Consider the following 22,000-nt stretch of genomic DNA (forward strand, 5'->3'; position numbering starts at 1 on the left):
TGTCGAGTTCCAGCTTTTTTTTTGTGAAATCCTGGAAATTGTTTCAATTGTTTCAAGATATATCGTACACATAAAAATTACAAAATACGACAATAGCGTGAATAAAACTGTTATTTAAGCGAATTTCTTTCTTCCTTTATTTATCTAAATTATCTTATATTTTGGTTCAAATAAAAATTTCCAATAAAATAGTTAAAAGCGTTGGGAGCTGCTGGTAACGAAATTGAAATAAAATTCACAGTGCAAAGGGTTAAACGGAATAGAAATAGGATCAACGAACGCGCATAGAGTTGGAACGAACGGTTGGATGGAATCGGGTCGATTACGACAACGATGCTTTGATATTGGAGAAAGGAGGGTTTTCGCGAGAGTCGAAACGTTTTCTCGATCGAACGGTGGTTACGGCGAACGAGCAACAGCGTGGACAACCTTAATTGCGATCGGAGGAATTTCGCAAGCTGGTCGACGACGAGGAACATTTGCATGTTGCCGCGATTGCGGCTCGATTCGCGAATGCAGATTTCAATAGACACCGGTAGGAATTCTAGGTCAGTCGAGGCGTATTGTTACTTGTAACAAGACAATTGCGACAACAACGGTAGAGTATTATACGCTGTCGCAGGGCCTTGTATCGGGCCCCGCTTCTCTCTTCCTAACGTAACATCGTTTCATTAAATCCCCGGCCAACTACCTCTTCACCATTTTGTCCACACAAAAAGTCAACCATTAAAATTGCAAATTAACTTTTCGCCCTTTCTCACCCGTCGCTGTGCCAGTAACAAACGAACGGTACGCAAGTGTGTTTTGCGAATCGCGAGACCGCGCCTTTCACCAAACCGTGTTCCGTGGAAATTTCCCGGCTTGTACCTTTAGAAATATCGCAGGGGCCGTGAATTTTACACGACTGTACGGTTTTTTCAACGAAGGAAAACGCCGATTCAACGCGTGTTTAAACGCTCCCGGAATTAATCGGTCCACCGGACGTTCTTTTCACGGTAAATGGTTCGAATGGAAGGAGCGCGGTCCACTATTCCGTAGGTCGGTTGGTTAGTTGGTCGGTCGGTCGATGGTGGTGGAGAAAAAAAAAAAAAAAGAAAAAGATAAAAGAAAGAAAGAATCATACGATCGTATTTCTATTCCGAAGAGGAATTTGGAAGTTAGGAGAAAACCGCGTGTTGTTCCGTCACGGTCGATTCTCGATCCGTGAATCGTTCGTCTTCTAGCTGTAAATTCTCGGTGTACGCGCGAGACGATGCGGCACGATGCGAGATGCACGATAATGATACGGTATTTCTAGCATTCCGATAATTTCTTACGATAAATCACGTCTAAACGGTGCCGCGAGATGGCATAAACACACGTTTCGATCGGGCCTCGGGTATACGTTGCCAGTCCGAACGCTCCAAGATTAATGATATTTTATAAATTCGAGCACGGCTTTGGTCGCGCCTCCCGACCAAACCTTTCCCCCTTCTATATGTCTTGCCCGGACACGTTAGACGTCTTCGGAGCTGGAACTCGCTCGTTCCTCGGCCGCGCCGTCCTTCCAGCGATTTCTGCTGGCCGCAGCGTTCGCCGTTACCCTTTTCGCTACGAGTTAACGCAATTTCGATCAACCGAGACCCTTTGAGAACTTGTGCGTTGAGAACAGGGCAAGAACGGAGCCGTGTGCGAGTGTACGCGCGCGTCGCAAAGACATCGAGTGCCGACGTCAAAAGTCCCGCATTAAATTACATCGTATTTCCATGGCGAATAGACGAGGGACGCGGTGCATATGCATACCGTTCCTTTGTCCGACGCGCTGCGCCAAAACCGCGTAACGGGTGTCCCTTTGCGAACGCGTACTCGCAAATCTACGCTTTGCCTTCTCCTTCGGTCAAACTTGCCCTTCGATTCGCCGTCTTACCGCCGATCTCTCGCCGACCGAATTTCCATTTGCGCGTCTCTGCGATTTCACCGTACTGTTCAGGTGAATCAGTCCGATTGGCCGATTGGCTCGATGTTAGAGATCGTCATGAAGAAGGTTTGGGACGAGCATGGAACAACGGAAAGAAAGACGTTCGAATTCACGCGCACCCTATAGACGCGGAGCGTGTCGTGGGAAGACCGGTGCTCACGCACACCAAGCATTTCTCTGGCCACGTGGTAGTTAAATCGAATTCTCTCGCTGTCCCGTCCGGCGGAGACACAAAGCAAAGGTTGCTCGAGTGGATGGTTCGCCCTGGGCGACCATCTAGCAAATTGTGGTATCTAAGTGCCCGCTGGAAACGGGCCGCTTTATCGCTCGGTTCTCGTCCAGAATTTCGAATTTTGGAAAGTCATTTTACGTTCGCTTCGGGCTCTCCACCACCTTCTCTCTCTTTCTCACAGTCAGTTCTTCAACGACCCGTCGTTTCCCTAACGTTCGTCACGATAACACGCATCGCGGAACAGCTTTCGATGATCTCGCGCAAAATCAGAGGATTCGTTCGATTCCTTCGAAACTAAATAGCACCGCGGTGGCTTGTGACGAAGGGTCGCGTGCTGCCATTCGGACGATTACACGTGGCACAGGTAGACGAAATTATGGTCGAATGCGATTCGTAAATACGTGGCGATAAATATATTACGTACGTATATTCATGCACGAAGTATCGGTTCTAGAGAAGAATCGAGCACGCACCAAGGAGACACACCGTGGCGGGACGAACACGGGGACACGAAGATGCGAAGCGGTCGGTCGCCAGTCGAACACGACCAGTTGGACGGAAGAAAGCGCGGGATCCGCGTGCTCTGGTCGCGGCAATGCTTGCATTACGTGGCGATGGCGTTCCACCGGTGCTCGAGTAATTCCAGCCTCGAAACGTTCCATTAAAGATTCAGCATGTAATTGCGTATGATCGTAGTAGAGATCGTTCCCTTGGTCCGCAACCGTCTGTTCTGTCCGTTTCCTTCGTGCGTCCCGCTTCGTGCCGCGCTCTCTACGCTCCGACAGACGTGCCACGCCAGACTACCCAAGGGATTATCATCGAAGCAAATGATCGCGCGTAACCGTTGTACGTGAGGCAATCAGGCGACTGCGTGCCGGAAAATCCGTCTTAATGATGCCTCGAGCACCCTGGCCGGTGGTCCGACCCGCGTTTCGTTTCATTCCGTTTCGTATTACCAATGTCGTTTCCATCTCTTCCGTTCTACTACGCGTTCTGCGAACGCGGTGAACGCCTGCAAATCGATGCGAACCTACGCCAATATTCGCGCTTTCGTTTCTATCGCCACGATTCTTGCTGCTTTTCCCTCCTCTATTCTCCTTTCCCAATGAAACGAGTCTTAACGTATACGGTGTAAACGTGATCGTTACTTGGAAATTAGACGTTTCGTGGGACGAAACGACGAGACGAAAGGAAGAATGGAGAAGGTGAAGGAAAAAGTTATCGTAGAAACTCGTGCCGGGGCATCCTTTTTCCAGCTGTATTATTCCACCGCGTTATTCAGAAGATCGGAATGCAGGTACAGTTATGGTTACCAGTAACGCGGTACGTCGCGTCGTCGGCATATGGCCTCGTGGTTGACAATACCGCGAGTTCTCTGCGTGGTCCCCCGAGCGTCTCCTCTTCTTTCGTTCCTTTCTCCGATTCTTTTGCACGCGTGATTCTCTTTTTGTTCAGCCTGCCAGGTACCCCCTTCCCGAAACGCCGACTCGTCGCGAGCGCGTGTCTTTAACCTCGTCGTCTTCATTGTCGGTTCGCGAGTGCGTGTATGCGATACCTGTGCTTGAACCTAGAACTCCACGACAATCGATAACGTCGTCACGATCGCGAAGACACGCACGCTTCTGTCCCCTTATGTTAATCCGTTCTTAATATTCCACGCGCACGCTTTTCTCCTCCTCCGTCCTTGTCCTCTTCGTCTTCGCCTTTTGCTTTTTCCCTTTGCTCGCCGCGCTACTCTTTCTCTCCCTTCCATCGCTCCCTTTCTACCTGTCCACTGGTTCACCGCTTTCTTTTTTTACTACGCTCCGATCGACTCGCTTTTCGCAAATAGACTACACCGCCACAGGTTACGGTGTTTGGTAATGTTGGCCACTGCGAATCTTTGATGGAAAGCAAAGTGTTCGGGCGGCGATGTTACGACCGACTTACGGTCGACGATCTCTTTATTCGCAAGGTGTCGGTAATCGCGGCGCTGACACGAGTCACGCGTCCTCACACGAGTTTCGCGTCGTAGCGCGTGCACGTTGCCTCGTTCGTTCGTCGGCCGAAAACGTCTTCTCTCGCATTCTCCGTAGCTTGTTCGTTCGCCCAGTTGCATCACGCACACGCTCTCGATGGCTCGCAAATTGCCTTTCGAAGAAGGTTCGGTTGCGCCGCCTACTTTCCCGTTGGCCCTGGCCCGTGTCGAAAAAACGTTGCGATAGTGAAAAAAACGCGATGCGTCAGCCGATGCCAATAAATAACAGCGAGGAATTACGTGATTGCCTGTTAGCGAGACGTGTGATATATCGAGGATGCACGGCGCCGCACCGTTTCCTCGGTAAACCGATCTGTAATTGTAATACCGTCTCGAGAACAGGTAAAAGTCGCTTTGATTCGTTCGCGAAAGATATCGCGGCACGAAGAGCATCGAATGTCTCTCGGATCGATTCCAGGCGATAATCGTCGCTCGTTGCCGCTGCGCGAGGATCGCAGCGATTCCCGGTCGGCGAGGGTAGGCGCGACCAGTAACTCGCGAGGAAAAAGACACAGACAACAGAAGAGAAACAGAGACAAAGAGCGCGGTGATAGGAAGAAACGAAGTAACGCATAGGGGAGAAAAGAAAGCGTAAGGGAGGCGGAACGAACAGCAAAGTAAGACGCGAGCAAGTACAAGTATGGCTCGATCGGTACCTCGGCTATGTTGGCGCGTTTAAGCCGGTAAGGGACCCGATATCATTAATAATAATTATACAATTACATGTAGGTACGGCGTATCGAGCGTATAGTTTAGTGCCGTGTTATTATCTCGTTCTCTTCGAGTCCCGCGAGAAGCCGTGGTCAAGAACACGTAGTCTGCTCTCCCTATACCTATATATGTTATTACTTATAATATTTCATCGTCGGAATTGGCGGTTACGCTTTGTTTATGCCATGGGAACGTCACGGGGTTATAACTAAGAGTGGAAAACGAGCCGACCGGAGCGAAGCGGAGCCGAGCTGAGCGTAGTGCGCGACGAGAGCCGCTAATCGCGCGGCTGTAAACACCGCGGACCGTGCGGTTCGCACCTCGCCTCGCTTCACCACCGCTCCACTCGTATCTCGCGAACGTACAGTCGCGCTTTGCCACTCTCCTGTTACAGCGAACCAAAAGGAACCTTTACCTACCTTTACCCTTACCTTTGCGGTGAATTATACGCGGCATTGTAGCCGCCTTTTCAGTCGTTCGCTCGCTCGGAATTTAATTAAAGCTACAGCGCGCGCACCGCCAGTCTCACGCCGCCCGACTGTCTTTTCCGCGTCCAACTTTTCCTCGCGTATATCCCGACCAGCAGCCGCGTTTTACGGTTACGCGTTTCCAGGCGTCGAATGTTCGCGCTTACCGCTGTGCTCGTTGTCACCTTATCGCGAGGTGATAAGGAAACGTGGATCGGACGAGACAAAGTGGACAGAGCGGAGGCTCGGTGTGTACGACGTGTGTAAGCTGGTTCGATCGAGACGCGTCGTTTGACGAACGAGAAGAGAGAAGGATCGATCGGTCGGCAGAGCCACAGCCAGAGCAGAGAAGGTTCAGGAAAAATTTATAACCCGACTGATCGATTATAGGCAGAGGGATTCCGAGAACTACTATGCCTGATTAGAAAGCCAGGCATGCACACGAGTACGCATCTGCAGCCCCGCCTATTCCTGTTCACGCTCGTTCGCACCCCTTTTACACGTGCACGCGTCTACGCGTCTATATTTCTCTATACAAACGTCAGCCTCTATCTTTCGCAAAGGCTGTAATGGAAAATCATGGTTTTTGCGCTTTCCTAGTCCAACTCTGTTTCGCTTGGTGAATTTTCGAAATTGCCTTTCCAGCAACCGGAACGAAACGATCGGCAGGGGAAAATCGGCGACAGTCTGGACGACGGTTTGCCGGCGAAGAAGAATATCTGGGATCGTTTTGGCGGTTCGATAGAACCTGACGCGATACCAGGTCGTCGGTGGAGAGCGCCACATCGATGGCTTTTCGAGAGGTGGTTTCGGGCGTCGTTCGGCCTGCCAATTTCTATCGGCATGCAAAGGTGAAACGCGACGCGGTGAGGTCGATCGAGGCAAATCTATACGAACGATAGGCCGTGGCTTCGACAACGCCACCAGCAGCGGCATTTAATCGATGCGTAGCGAAGTTTACACGATTCGCACGATGTAAACTAATTACCTCGCACGCCTGTGTCAGCCACGCGCGCACCTACACCGCACACGCGTACGACTATACACGCACACACGATGAAGCGTTACGGATCTTTTCCCAAGCCGGACAGACCAGGCTACCTACTTTTACGCGCCTACGCTACTTCCATTCGTCAATCGTGTAATTATTATCGGCCATTTCTCGTTACTACGCGATTCAACGGGGATCGGCGACGCATGAAATACGAGGTTCGTCTCGTTCGCCATTGTACGCGATACTGATACTCGTAGCTGTTTCGGTCAGCACGAGGATCCCGTTGATGTCGCCAACGGTTTCGGATAAAAGGCGGATCAATGTCGATACAGGCAACGGGTTGTGCGGAAAAGATGAAAGCCGGATCGGGTTGCCTGCCTCGCACTTGCAGCCAAAACAGTATCTGGACACAACTGTCCTTGGGGCTATGGTGGCCGTCGTGCTTCACCCGTGCACGCGTCTATCATACGCACTACGTTCATCGTGGCATCGCTCCAACCAGCCAGTTGATTTCACGCAAGCAATCAGAACCGACGACGGGAATTCTAATCAGCATCAGTTTTGTCTTCCAACGATTCCGCGATTTACTTTCTTCTGTTGTATCCGTTGTAACGAGAATTTCACATCTTTTTTAATGTTTAGTTTTCTTAGTCCTCCAAGTCATTGAGTATCGTTTAGCGCTAAATCTACTCGAAGGGCCTCTCAGCCTCGTAGTTTTCTAGAAACGTGCCTTGCGGGGTACAGACAGGCTAGTTTTTCGTCAATTCGAAACTGTTTCGTAAAGTAACGCTACCAGCCTGCACTAGCATACACGTTGTATTAGGTTGAGCGGAAAGTGTCTTTCTTTTACAGACACGTCTTTTACAACGATGCATCTTTATACAAACGTGAGACCTAATCTGTCGAACGTTGTGATCTTTATTTTGATAGGACAAAATGGATCGTACGAAATTCGATAAAATAATATAAAAGGGGAAACGTTGTGCATCCATTATTTCCTTACAAAACGAAAGAAACTTTTGGACGACCTAATACTTATACTTAAACTTATTTAAATGTATTTCTATTATACATTCGTGCACGCATTTTTTCTCTTTCTATTACGAGATAAAACCTTAACACGTTGAATGCCATGGGGATGATCGGTGACCGGCACTCGACTTGGCGCCGTGGGGGTCACCGACGACCCGCGCACCAAGATTAGTAGAAATACATAATTTGAACAAATGCCAATAGTTGTAAATTTGTTATTATTACCATCGTTACTACAATGGTGTGACGAAATTAACGCAGTATAAAACATATAAAAATAGCTTTATTTATATATGGAATATAGATCTATTATGTGCGCCCCCCATCAGTGGCTGTCGAACATGGGAAAAACCCGCTTTTCCCCTGTTTTATCTTAACGAACAATAACGCTAAGCAACGTTTCCACTTGAAAGATGTTCGATGGCAATTAATGGCCTTGACAGAAAAGTATAAAAATGCTAAATCTTGTGAAGGTCCTTTAGGATTATTGTGGGGGTCGAATAAGTACGATCGAGGGATGGATTGTGGTTTATGGTAGGTCCCGGGACGTAACAACATAGAACAATTATTTAGCAACGCGAACAAACAATATGAGATAGTTGATAATCGCAAAAAATAAATGAATCGAGCGAAATTGCAATAGAGCGCGATAGGGGTCACCGGTGACCCCAGTGAGATAAATTCATTAATGATGATTATACACCGTAACGTATCTCTTGTAGGTAATATTTCAACATTATATGTATCGCATAATAAAAAATTCAACGTGGCTAAACCTTCTAAAACCTCGTAACAGTATCGCTACTATCCTATTTATTGCGAAAATTTATTCAATTTCAGCACAACCATGTCGTTTCTAGAAACGTAACTTGAAAATCCTTGTTTATTTTGATAAGTACGATATGGGCAATATAGGCGAGCTGATCGAAACTCAAAGAAAAACGTGGTGCTCTCTTCGCCGGTAGGTTCGTGAATGACATTGGAAACCCTTTTTGCTGATTCGTCGTCAGCTAAGAGCATTTGTTCAAACGTTCGTATCTCCGGCTGTTGAAAATCAGCCCTGTTCAGCCGCCGTCGCTATCGACGTCTTAACACTAGAACCACCGATAGTTAACACGAAGCTATTACTATCAAAACCAGTCAAAACAGCTGGTCTTTAAAAAATACGTAATAATAGAATGTTTGTATACTTATTGATTTATTACTTTCTTACAGAAGGAATTCCATGTTATGTAGTACATTTTTGGTATTTTTAATGCAGCTGGGACCATGATCGCTAAACGAAGGTTGACACATTTATAAAATTGTAGAACCAGTCGCTTTGACTGCTGTGATATCTGTAGTGTTAGCATCTAGCGATCCACCGATCGATCGGGAATTTTCCTGATTACTGATATCGTCATATTGAATGATACACAATAAGAATTGTAAAAACTTGTGGAAGAAGTACAAAACTGGTTAATTGGGGTTCCATAAACAGATTGCAGGATCTTTTACACTTCGACAAATACCAGTCATTTTGGTATAAGTAGCCTTGGTACAAAATTATTTTCAGTATGAATAGATAAGAAACAAAATAAAATTCATTATATTATTCTTTCATTTATCGTTGCGAAAGTAAAAAGAAATATAACATGAAGTAGGAATTTTAAAATGAAATTGTAAAACCAATCATTTTGTCTGGTATTAGTATAAGTAGCTTTGATACGAAATTATTTTTAGTTTGAATACATAAAAAACAAAATAAAATTCATTATATTATTCTTTTACTTATCGTTGCGAAAGTCATTATCATTGCGGGCAAAAATATAACATGAAGTAGGAATTTTAAAATGAAATTGTAAAACCAGTCATTTTGTCTGGTATTAGTATAAGTAGCCTTGATACAAAACTACTTTCAGTTTGAATTCCTTAAAAGCAAAATAAAATTCATTATGTATTTTTTGTTATCGTTGCGAAAGTCATTATCATTGTGGGAAAAAATATAACACAAAGTAGGGATTTTAAAATGAAATTGAAATAGAATGAAATGGAATTAAAATGAATTTTAAAGTAAAACCGGTCAATTTGACTGGTGTTACATGCTGATGACTGATATCCTCATATCGAATGATACGCAGTAAGAATTTTAAAAACGTGTGGGAAGTTGTACGAAACGAGGAAACAGGTTAATTGGGGTTCGATAAACAGATTGCAGGACCCTTTTACACTTCGACAAGCACCAGCCATTTTATCTGGTATTGGTATAAGTAGCTTTGATACGAAATTATTTTCAGTTTGAATAGATAAAAAACAAAATAAAATTCATTATATTATTCTTTTACTTATCGTTGCAAAAGTCATTATCATTGCGGGAAAAAATATAACATGAAGTAGGAATTTTAAAATGAAATTGAATTAGAATGAAATGGAATTAAAATGAATTTTAAAATAAAAGCAAAATAAAATTCATTATGTATTTTTTGTTATCGTTGCGAAAGTCATTATCATTGTGGAAAAAAATATAACACAAAGTAGGGATTTTAAAATGAAATTGAAATAGAATGAAATGGAATTAAAATGAATTTTAAAGTAAAACCGGTCAATTTGACTGGTGTTACATGCTGATGACTGATATCCTCATATCGAATGATACGGTCAACTCGATTGGTGTGGTAGTTCTACAGTTAGCATCCTAATGACTGATATGACAGTAAGAATTGTAAAAACGTGTGGGAAGTTGTACAAAATGAGCAAACTGGTTAATTGGGGTTCGACAAACAGATTGCAGGACCCTTTTACACTTCGACAAGCACCACTCATTTTGACTGATATTGGTATAAATAGCTTTGATACGAAATTATTTTCAGTTTGAAAACATAAGAAACAAAATAAAATTCATTATATTATATTACATAATATGAAGTAGGAATTTTAAAACAAAATTATAAAACCAGTCAATTTCACTGGGGTTAAACCATCCGGTTAGGTAAATAATCGCGTCCCCGTACATTGTTACAACGCTGTTAACGTGGCTGTTAACATCAAATAGACCTGCTCGCTCGAGAACGTGGAACTGAGCGTCTGGAAAACGGACGATCGTCTTTTCCACAAAGCTTTGGCCAACGTCGTATTGGAAGCGTGGTCGCGTGGCGTAACACGGCGACCCTTGGAGGAGGTGTGTACCTGTACCCTGGAGCTGGGTACCGCGAGACGCGTAGGAGACGCGTAATTGATCGGGGTGAGAGTGGAGCCAGCAGGCGGTCTCTTTCCATGGTCTTTGATTGTGCGTGGAAAGCCTTTATCCAGGCGACGCGGCTGCGGAATTAGGTCAGTTTATCCAGCGGGATAAGCTAATGGGAAATATAAAGTTGTAGACAAATAAGCGGGTAAATTAAATTTAACAACCGCGCTGGCAATAGACGCGATTCGTGGGTGTGTTTGCGCTTCACGCAGCGGCGTAAACCGTGCGATAAAATACGGAAGCTCGGTCGAGAGAGGTCGGACCGGACGAGCTTTTCACCGCGATACGCGTTACGCTACGTCGTGTTGCGTTAATTTACACTTTTGGTCTTTGTGTCTCGTTCGCGCGTCAAAGAGTCGCTGGCGACAAGGGTACGCGGGCACGAGCTCGAGCACGCGAACAAACGAAACAACGATCGTTCGTCTCGTTAACGCCGCAAGCACGCCAGGAAAAGGAGAGTCGAAATCCGCGCGAGCCGGTTATTTAGCCGCGTCGGAATTTCACTGACGACGCAACGCGAGCAACCAAATTATTTTACGATAACCGGTGCTTTGCTTCGTCTTCGTTGTTTCGCTCGCGTTCTCGCCACAAGAATCGAACGATCCTCGACGACGAATCGTCTGAATAGCGGCACGGTGACGAATCGATTCGCGCGGCTGAACAGCATTCATCGGCCGGGTTATTTACGAATTTACAGCGGAACGATTTCGGGCAATTTTCCGAATCGCGTCGCGCATGCCGCGAAACGTCGATACCTTATAAATCGTTGCGTAATTATTACGTATCGTGGCGCGATTATTGCCGCACGAACCGAGAACGTGGCCGGGGAATGAGAAGAGACGAAAGGCGGCAGACAAAGACCGGAAACGGAAGAGAGTGGGGTAACAAGCCACAGAGTAGACTCGTTTCGTTCGTTCGGTTAGTCCAGGATTATCGCGATAATCATCGTCGGGGAAGCTCCAAGATATAGAAGGAGACTACTATGCTCGACGAATAAACTAGGATGTCGGGTAACATTGTCGAGAAGCGGGAGCGAGAGATAACGGCGTTCATCTTTCTCGCGTATAAACCGAGGTAAGTACCGAGGGGTGGGCTGCTGGCGCGTTTGCCCCGTCGTAAATCGCGAATGATTCCGCTAAATTTCCATCTCGTCGAATGCGAAAGGGGATAGTAGTAGCAGGGACCAGCGGTGGATAGGGGTTGGGTCGCCGATGGTGGTGGCGGCGGTGGTGGTACCGTTGGATGGATAATGGCCAGGGTGAATGATAATGCCGCGTGCACATTGTAGCTTCCTGCGCATCGCGTTTCTCTAGACTCTAGAGGCTGTTCGCAACAGCGTGCTCGTTGTCCTTCGTTCCCTTAGTTGTCTTCGTACGCTCGCGCTTACGTTTCGTACGAGATCCTGCGACGATTCGCTGCAACTTTAGCCGGAGATCGAGCGCGTGTCCTTGATATTCAGATATCCGAAATCCGATAACGCGAGCAACAAGAAGCGGCGAGCAAAGACTGGTAGCCAGAATACAGCCGGCCGCTTCTCGAAACCCCAGAATTACGAAAATTATGGACACGATGCACCGGTGGCAGGGAGGCAAGGGGCGTATTTGCTTCTTTTTTCTCTTTACTCGATCACCCCTTACAGACAGAGTTTAAGGGCCACCGCGTATAAAAAAAGAAAAAAAGAAAAGAACCGGCCAGCGGTGTCTCGTCCGCTTCGAAATACGAAAACTGTCGCGTTCTCGATGCGAATGGATGGCGCTGGCAAACTATTGGCTCACTGTTAGTTAGTTAGTTGCCAAGCCAATAGCTACACGAAAATCGTGCGCGACTCTGGAGTGGAAGAATCGTTCGGTGGAGTCGACGATACGAAGAACGGAGACCGGTTCGCTGGCAGAACTTCGTCGGCGCGTCGAGCTCGTTGATCGCTCTACCGTGGCAGAAGAAAATGGACAAGAAAGGGGGGAAAGGGAAAGATCGTGGTACGTGTAAGTACTTGGTCCGTCCTGTGCACCGTATGGTTCTCGCGATGGCGAGTCGGTCACGAATACCTAATCAATAATTATTACCGCGATACTCTCTATTTTTGCGTCCTGGCCCCCTTCGCCAGTTCTGCCGGCGAAACGTTCGTTTGCCGGAGACCGCGAACCCACCGCCGCTCTCTCACCTCCTCCTCCTCCTCCTCCTCCGCCTCCACCCCCTTCTCTCCCTCTCTCCCCTTACACCCCTCCTTCTCCTCCTCCTCCTCCTCCTCCTCCTCCACCCTCCATCTCCTCCTCCGTTTCTTCTCCCTACGTGCACCGTGCCGCCATATTTGCATATTTATAAGGGAATGTAATCGCAGAGCTCGGTTTTCGCCGCTCGTCGCTCGCTACCGTGGAAAGAATTCTCGCAAGATGGCGGAAAGATTCGAGGCAGACATGCGATCCGATTTCCTGTGCTCTCCCTACCGATGCCCTGCCGAACAACAACGTATCATCAGCCCTGTCGATCTAGAAGAAACAATCGTTGTTTCCTCAGCTGCCGCGCGCGTCCCTTGCCATCGCGAAAACACCGGAAAGCACAATCGGCCAACGAATTCTTTCGAAACTCCAGCAACACCTCGACGGACGCGACGGCGCGTTCTTTCAGCGGACGCTGCTGTGTTCTTTTTCCATCCTCCGCGTTGCACGAGAACCGATCGATCGTAGGCATCGTAGGCATCGTTGGCCGACGAGGCGGCCTCTCAGGTTTGCTTTGCAGTGTGTAAACAGGCAGAAAAGAGGACAGAGGGGAACATTGCGTTCGCGCTCGAGGGACGAGCCGACAGGGACAGAGAAACAGAGAGAAAGAGAGAGAGAAAGAGAGTTAGGGAAGAAACGGAAGAAAGGAAACCGGAGAGAAGGGTAATCTGCTTGTTCGCACAGTTCTCCCGCGGCTTCGTTGCGTCTAGATAGCATTAAAACCGTTTCGGTTCTATCGTTCGACCGATTTACCGGCCAACCACTGGATAAGTGGCAGTTGCTGCGCTCGCACAACCATCCAATGCAACTCACCGCATCGCTGCCGCTCGCTCCGCTTACTATTGCCATTGCAGTTGCAGTTGCTGCAGCAACAAGCCGCGAATAAGGTGCCGCGTAGCGCGAAAGTGGCGAGTCACGATCGACTCGTTACCGACGATGCTCTCAGTGGTATCGTGAATACCACGAAATCACGAAAATCATCCACCGTCGAAGCGGACCGGTTTCACGTCTTCCTTTCCCTGTCGCCCAATCTTCTAGCTGGCGCTTGCTGTTCGTCGTTTTGCGGGATTCGATCGACGGATCTATCGCCGAGACGTGGCGCGTCGTTGAAAGGCGGAGAAGCGGTGACGATTACAGTGGCAGGATCGGCGGTCCGGCTGGGCGTTTCTCGCCCGGTCGAAGGGGACAACCCCCCGATATTTGCGTTTATTACGCGTACAATGAAATGTACGCGGTTATCTTTGTAAGTTGGTTTGAAAGGAAGAGAAAGCGCGGCGAATGGGGTAGGAACCCCGGGTGGGCAATTTCGCAGATCGGAAATGAAATTTCGATCGATGAAACAGCCTCGTCACCGCCCGCAGAAATCTAACCTACGATTCGCATTAAGCGGCAATTTTTGCGCCACGGGACACCGCACCAACTCGTCGACGAATCCGACGAAACGCACGCGGCAAGCGTACGTTCGCGAACGCAAACGAAGCAACTAGTTTTCACTTTTGAAAGGCACGTTGTTTCGAGATGAGACGACTGCTCGCGATCGCAGTTGGTATCTACGACTATCGCTACGCGAGTCGCTGCTTCACTCGCTACTCGAGAGAATGAACCTCCCCGGGGAGCAAATCGACGGGTGGTTGGAACCCCGGTGGATAAGAGGAAAACGCGATTATTCGGTTAAGAGATGGATCGCTGGGCCGGTTCTCTAGTCAATCGTCGACTGAAAGCCCAACGAAAGGTTTCGCGTCGCACGAAACGAGTGTAAATCGGATTGGCGACGCGACAAAGCCAAATGTGTCTCGATTACGCGAGTAATCGGCCGAAAACCAAACTGGTTGCCGTTGTGACACGCGACGTCGTGAAAACCGCGTGATCAAGCAAATAAAAGAAAAGCGACGGAATGTTCGTTATTGCGCATAGCATCCGAATACCTATTACTATTTACATACAATCGAATCTACCGCGCATATATTTACATACTACGTAAATAGGTCGTCTATGAGCAAGGCCAACGAATATGTTATACAAAATATTCGCGCGATCGCTCTCTCTCCGCGCTAAGAGATCGCATAACGTAGAGAGAATCCGCGCAGGAAAACCAAACTAAAGGAAAACCGACGATAGTCGACTCGAAGAAGGTCGCTAAGTGACAAATAAAACTCGCCTACTTTTCCAACAATATCACTGACAACCAAACGGCTACGTCTCTACGTCAAACGAGGAGATAGTTACCCTTAACGAATTCCGAATGTATTTTTGGGTCGTTATTGGTAATTGTTTCGAAATAAAAAATAATACTCCTCAGATATTGTTGAAGTTAAATGACAAAATCCGCAATCACTTAGTTGCCAACCTAATAATTTTATTTTTATTTGCATGAATTTTGCAATGAATTCTTATTGAGAATTATAAGTAAAACCTAATAATTACTTCAAGAGAAACTCTACACCTTTTATTTTGTATATCCGTGACCTGGAGACCACTGTTACGAAGAGAACAGAATTTAATGAAACAAAAAGTTGGAAATAAGGGGAGGTCCATATTATCGTGACTATAAATTTGAATATAAATTTTGTTTTGGATTACAAGGTCTAGAAACATAAGAGCTGTAAATAGATTTCTATCGCTGTTTCTTACAGCCATCAGCTAAAGCTACAATGTTTTGGTAATGTCCTTTGCTATAAATATATGAACGTGGTGCCATTCAACCCTCTTCTTCTATTGTATTGTAACACTATAAGAGTGAGGATCTGGATCAGAATACACTATACTTATACTTATTTCAATATATTTTTCTATTAGAAATTCATCCACTCGTTCCTCTATCAGTCAACCTCAACAGATATAAATAGACAAACGTGGTGTTTAGAACAGTGGAATAGTCGAGTAGTTCAAGAGTAGAAGAGTTGAATTGTTATAAGAGTTTCGATCGGCATACACTGCCTCTGTACTTGTACTTACAGTGATTTTAATATAATTGACTATCACAATTTTATCACTCGTCTCTTTGTTAAATAAACCTGTTGAAGTGATCACCATTTCTGAGAAAACTCTACATCTGGTCTTCGGTTTCTCAGGCGCGAAGGTCATCGATAGCGCATAGGCAAAAGAATGCGTCGATGACAGACCATAGGTGGTACACGTGCGACGTTGGTTTCGGCGGTTCTTTTAGTCTCAAGGTAACATTGCTAGCGCGAGGATCTGGATCAGCTTACATTGTATTCCACACTTTGTACTTTATTATTCACAATATATATACTTACAATACCTTACAATTTACCCACGCATTTCTTTAATTCCACATACACCGAATAACCTTAACAAAACCAACACGTCTAACCCTTAACGCTCCAAGCGTGTCTCTCGAGCACCATCGATGTGCAAATGTATTTTTGGGTCGTTATCAATAATTGTTTACAAATAAAAAATAATACTCCTCAGTGAGTTACAAGCGATCCCTAAAGACAGTCAGATCCGAATCTGTTTTATCGTAAACCCATCTATTTTAATTATGTCGAGAAGAAAAATTAATTATCTTTGTGAGAAAAATATGGATAGTGATAATGACAATCTTGATTTTCGCATTTGTAATGATGTAGCTGTTGATTTGGAAAGCAGTTATAGTGAGAGCAGTGATAGTGATGTTCTTGTTGCTGGAAGAAGAAGAAACATAAGAAAACCTTCATCGAGTGAGGAAAGTGCAGATGATGGAGAACCACAGGAAGAAAATCTAAGCAAGAGTATTTGTAACGTAAGATCGTCTGATTGGCAGGAAATTTTTAACAAAGATATCATTCCACAATGATATGAATTTTCGACTGATAGAGAAACTCCTGGTCTGCGCGTACACAACTTATGTTAACCTATTCAGTACTTTCAATTATTTTTTACTAATGCCGAGAGGGAAAAAGAAAAAGTGTCTTGTTTGTTCACCAAAAGCAAGTAATGCGGTAAAAAAACAAACAGTTTTCTACTGTGAGACCTGTGAACGCAAACCCAGTTAGCATCCCAATGAATGTTTACAAAAATCCCACACATTATTCAATTATAATTAATACAAATATTCTAATGAAAATTATATTACTTCTCAGATGAATAAAGATCGTTTTCAATAACTTCAATATTATTATTTACATCATTGCAGCATTTCAAATCTGACGCTTAAAAACTTGCAAGTCCAAGTATGACGAGACTAAGTTGCAGTTGCCGGTGGATATTCACAATTAAAACTTAAGGGTTAATATTATGTCGTCCGAAAAGTGTCTTTCTTTTCATAAGGTGACAATAGATGAACAACAATTTCTCTTTGACATTATTTTAATCCATTCGTTCTATTTCTGCCATTATGTACCTGCATAATTCAATAAACCAATACAAAACAAGAAACATTCTGCGTCTATTATTTCCTCATAAAACAAAAGAAACTTCTCAACCGAATATAATATCGTTGTTGATCGTAGCAGATCACAGTGGATGCTAAGAACAAGAAAAACTAGAAACAACGCATCGGTAAGAGAAGTTGGAGGCGAGAAGCAACGTTGGAGGGACGATGAGGCAAACGAAGGGCGAACAGGCGCTACCAGAGCTCGTTCTACGTTATGTTACATAGCGACATATCCGTGCGCGACGATTCTAACGCGTGACAGAGAAAAACGAAACGGCAAGCGGAGGAGGAGGAAGAAGCGGAACGGACACGGGACTGTCGGCACGACAGCAAGCAAGACAGGCGAGAGAGTGCGAGCGAAACGGTGAAAGGATAGTACAGAGGGAGGATGGGTAGACAGGCGAGAAAGAGAGGGTGCGAACGCGTTGCATCTCGAGCGTCGGCAGGTTATCCGGGGGCGAGGGTGGCACCACGGGCATTAAATATACACGCTGATTTGTCGTCCGCGGATTGTCACCTCTGATAGCTTTCATTTTGTTGTATATCGGTGGCGGGCGCGCTCGCCCCGCACGCGCTCCGCGCTTTTCCACGTAATTCGGCCCGCTTGATTGACTTTTGAGCTGGCCTTTATGGCGATATTCGTTGCGCCAACGAATGCGCCAGCGCTCGAATCCGTTCCCCATCCCGCCTCCTCCTTCCCTCTCCCGCCTCCCTAAACGTCTCTAGTAGATTTATCGGACAGCGAACGCGTGTCCTGGCGATTTTTCGTTCGGTCCGGTCATAGCCCGTCATCGAAACCGTGACGCCTGCCCGTCTACCTTTTCGTCGCGCGGTCACAGCCGGAGGCGGCGCGCGGTTCCCGCCAACGCGCAACGTCCTTCTTCCGACAGGTTTTCAAGCGTTTCGAACGCTCGTGTCAACCGTGTGATCGCGACCGACCGAAGGACACGCGCCAATTGCCGCGGATTGACGCGTTTCCATCGTGTCGTAACGTCTAATTTTTGGCAAGTTGAACGGGGTCGATGGCGGAGATCGTTGGATACGAACTCTGGTTACGACTCGTCCAACGAGATCGTCGGACTTTATTCGCGGTCGCTGCACGGGTTCTCGCCAATCGCGAACGCCTCTGCGCTGTTTCATCAACATCGTCGTCCTGTCTTTCAATAATCGGTAATCGCGATCGCGATATTTGTTTAAAGTGGCAGGAATTCCGCTGGTATTGTCCGCCGGTGAAAACAACGCTCGCGCTGGCCGCGCGCCGCTTGTATTCCGAGCACGACTCGTTGCGTCGCGCGGAGAATAAACGTCTTTCTTCGTTTCGCAGAAATTCCGCCCTCTGCGAGCGTAAATGTCACATTTGTCGCGAGAGATCGATCGGCGATCGCGTCATTTCCATCCTATCCGACGTCGTTCTCTGAATTCTTCGCTTCCTTTCAACCTAATCGCCTCGTTCGCGTAACCGTAGTAGCTTCAAATCCACCGCAACTTGTTTAAACTGGCGATTCCATCGTTGAGACGAACAAGAGCAGGACGTAAGACTCCTCCGTATCTACATGTGGCTCGTTCCAGTCGAACGTTTGGAAACGATAAAACGAGAAACAGAGAGAGAGAGAGAGAAAGAGGAGAGGAAGGGCAGAAGTTTCGGTGATCGCGGTGCTCCCGCGAAGAAAGTAGAATCGAAACGAGGGCAACGAGGGAGGAGGACAGAAACGGAGAACGACACAAAAGGGTTCTCCAGGTCTCGCGATAACGTTACGCGGCGGTTATTGGAAATAGTCTGGTCGATCTACCCCACCGTGAAATACACACAGCTCGGCGAGCCTACGTCATACCTTGGCGTATGTACATTATTCATAGCCATCGGTGAAAAGGGCGCCAGCCGCATTACGTATGCCACGGGTTATTATGCCCTCTAAATGTTTAATGTGTTTGCCTTCCTTCTCTCCGGCCACCAACGTGGCTTTATGTTTTACTAACTAAATTACTATTTTTTTCTTTTTTTTTTTTTTTTTATTATTAGTTCTTCGGCGTTTACGTTGGTTCGGTCGATTCGTCGTCCCTCTCTTACCGTCTTTGCCGTCTTCTCGCTCTCTCCATCTTGTTCTCTTTCCTCTTTCGATAACCTCCGCCTTATTCGATAATCTCCCTCTACTTTCTCACACGTGCCGACTTCTCTGGATATCGTAAATTTTTATACGCCGCCCCTCGAATATTTAATCGTCGTCTTCTGTTTGCTCTCGTTGCACCGTAATTTGCGTTAAACGTTCCACCTAAGAATATCGCACGGATGGCGGAATGGTCTGCTCGGCGGATAACTCTAGTCGGTTTAGTGCAGTTCGAGCGCTCAATGGCGGAGAGGGAGGGAAGAGTTGTCGTGAGCGAGCGTGGCGCGTGAACGAAAATGCTTTCGAAAAAGCAAGCGATTCCGCGAGCGTGGCAAGAAGCGTGCTTGTTTACAGGATTAATATCCGACGAGCGTTCCTTGAGCCGGAGGATGCGGGACGAAGGATGGACGAGGTCGTTAAAACCGCGAGTGCTAATACGCGCAACATGGAAACGCGAAACCCGCTGCAAACTTTGGAATTTACTGCTCGACATATTGGCTGCGAAAGCACACGAAATTAAGGCTAGTAAAACACTTTCCTGACATCTCTTGCACCCCTTGCCCTACCCCCTCTCTACCTACCCCACGAATACTCTACCTCCCTCGCAACCCTCTCTCCCACTACGGCTTGACATTCGACATTCAACTTTCCAACGTATTACATATGACTTGCCAACGATATGCTCCACGGCAACTTTTCTCGTCGATTCGTCCACTTTCGACAACCGCCTTTTCTTCTGCACGCTCGATTCGCCGATCCGCCAATTCTTTACTCTCTTTCTTATTTTCGACGATTCTTTGTAACTTTACGACGTTTCTTTTTACGAATGTTAAGTATTCTTCCCAGACAAGGTTAGATTAACAACGCGTCGTTACTTGTATCGTTAGTCGATATCTTGTTACTTATCAAAGACGAGGCTAACCAGGTTTTCGATCTTCAACCGTATTTGAATTTTGTCGTTCTACTACGCTTTCTATACTAATCCTAGAGTAAATCATGGATATCTGTTGTATTTACACGCTGGAGATATCCCTGAGAAATTTTCGACTTCTTTTTCGAACCGATTAGATTCGATAGACAGTTTTACGTTTTGTACCGTTCGACGTTTTTCCTCGAAATTTGCGTAAAAATCACGTATAGTGGAATGCGTTAGAGAGAAACTACTATCGCCATCTGTCGTCTCAAATAATAATTGCAATTTCAACCGCAGCCGATAATGCAGATAACCGGCTAGTGTTCCCTACCGACCATCGTCTATCTTTGTACAAATTAATTGCGTTTTAAAATATACATACATATATAATAGCGAATGAAAAATAATAGGGAAAGAATGGGTAAAAATAAAAACGAAAAATCAAGGAACTTACCGGAACGATGAATGAAAATAAACAAGGGATACAGAAGTAACTGTAACAAATGAAAAAAAGTGATTCAAATAAAATGTAAATGGCAACGTGGATGTGTTTTAATAAATACAACATATTAAATTGTTGTATACAACTTTCTTTATTACCAACATATTTCGTGTAATTATTTACACATCGTATTGGGAAATAACATCACCGATAAAAACACGCTTAATTGACGCGATATACGATTTATTTCTGCAAAGAGTATATTTCAAATTGACTCGAAACTGGTTACAGTTAGCGGTTTCAATGAACGTTACTGAAAATTTTTAAAATTTGGGTTTATTCTACCCAATAATATTTACAAATTCTTGAATATGTCTTCGTTTATAATACACTCGTAAATCTACCACAGATTAGGATCAAAATGTACAAACGTATCGACCAGAATTCAGAAATAATCATCTATCGCTAGGGAATCGATAATAAATTGGTCATCGTCAAATTTGGAAAGATCGAGTTTATGCACAATTCGCGGTACGCAACCACTTGTGGATCGTGGCCACGAGAGATACATGTGTAAACGTCAGCGAACGCGGTTTCGTTGCACCCGCTGCACACCGATAAACTTTCGACGTTAACGAATATCATCGTGCAACGACACTTGAAAACAAATACTGAATCGAACGATCTTAAATGGTTGTGAATTTTTATAGAAATTTCGACCGAAATCCGTGTGTCAACGCCATGTCAAATTTTTAACTAGTGTTACTTGCGTAAAGTAAAAAGAAATCAACGATCTTACCAAAACTTTTCAAAGAGAGAACTACAGACTGTTTATAGTAATCTTCGGTGAAAATTTCACAAGGGAAAAACGACACAAAATTCACAAAATATTCCGAAGCTAGCGGCGAGATGTTTCGTGTGGACAACTGCATGTATACACAGTTGACGGTGCTGCCGCTTTCGGTGCGACGCCAACCACCAGAAACAAAATTACGACCGCGCTATTTCGAATCGTCTTAAGAATATTTCTATAGGAAACTCGATACTATAAATTATAAACGATCGTGTTGTAATTATTGTTCCTCTCAATTGCATACGACAGCTTTTATAATAACTTGTTTTATAAAAACTTGTTATATTCGCCTTTTTCATTTTTTTACTACATCAAGACGACACCCGTTTCATGTGACTCTCTTGTGATAAAACGTTAAAAGTAGAAAATAACTCGCTGGCTAAGATAGAACGGTTAGAATATTTTCTACGTAGCCTCTTCCCTCTCCGTCTCCCTCACCCTATCTCGCTCTTTACGCTTT

General features: G+C 45.6%; 2 protein-coding genes across 2 annotated transcripts in view; both read right to left on the reverse strand.

Moving 5' to 3' along the window:
* Positions 1–21,646, reverse strand: part of LOC132916779 (protein bric-a-brac 1-like) — a 225,490-nt gene extending 203,844 nt beyond the window's left edge. Inside the window, exons 1-2 of the mRNA XM_060977097.1 lie at positions 21,487–21,646; positions 20,700–20,739 (exon numbers count right to left, since the gene is read on the reverse strand). The gene's annotated coding sequence lies outside the window, so the exon portion shown is untranslated. The remainder of the gene's footprint in view (positions 1–20,699; positions 20,740–21,486) is intronic.
* Positions 1–22,000, reverse strand: part of LOC132916795 (dnaJ homolog subfamily C member 22) — a 262,780-nt gene that overhangs the window by 221,136 nt on the left and 19,644 nt on the right. The window lies entirely within an intron of this gene.

The sequence above is a fragment of the Bombus pascuorum genome, chromosome 2 (genome assembly GCF_905332965.1).
Source record: "Bombus pascuorum chromosome 2, iyBomPasc1.1, whole genome shotgun sequence".
In the NCBI taxonomy this organism is placed as follows: Eukaryota; Metazoa; Arthropoda; class Insecta; order Hymenoptera; family Apidae; genus Bombus; species Bombus pascuorum.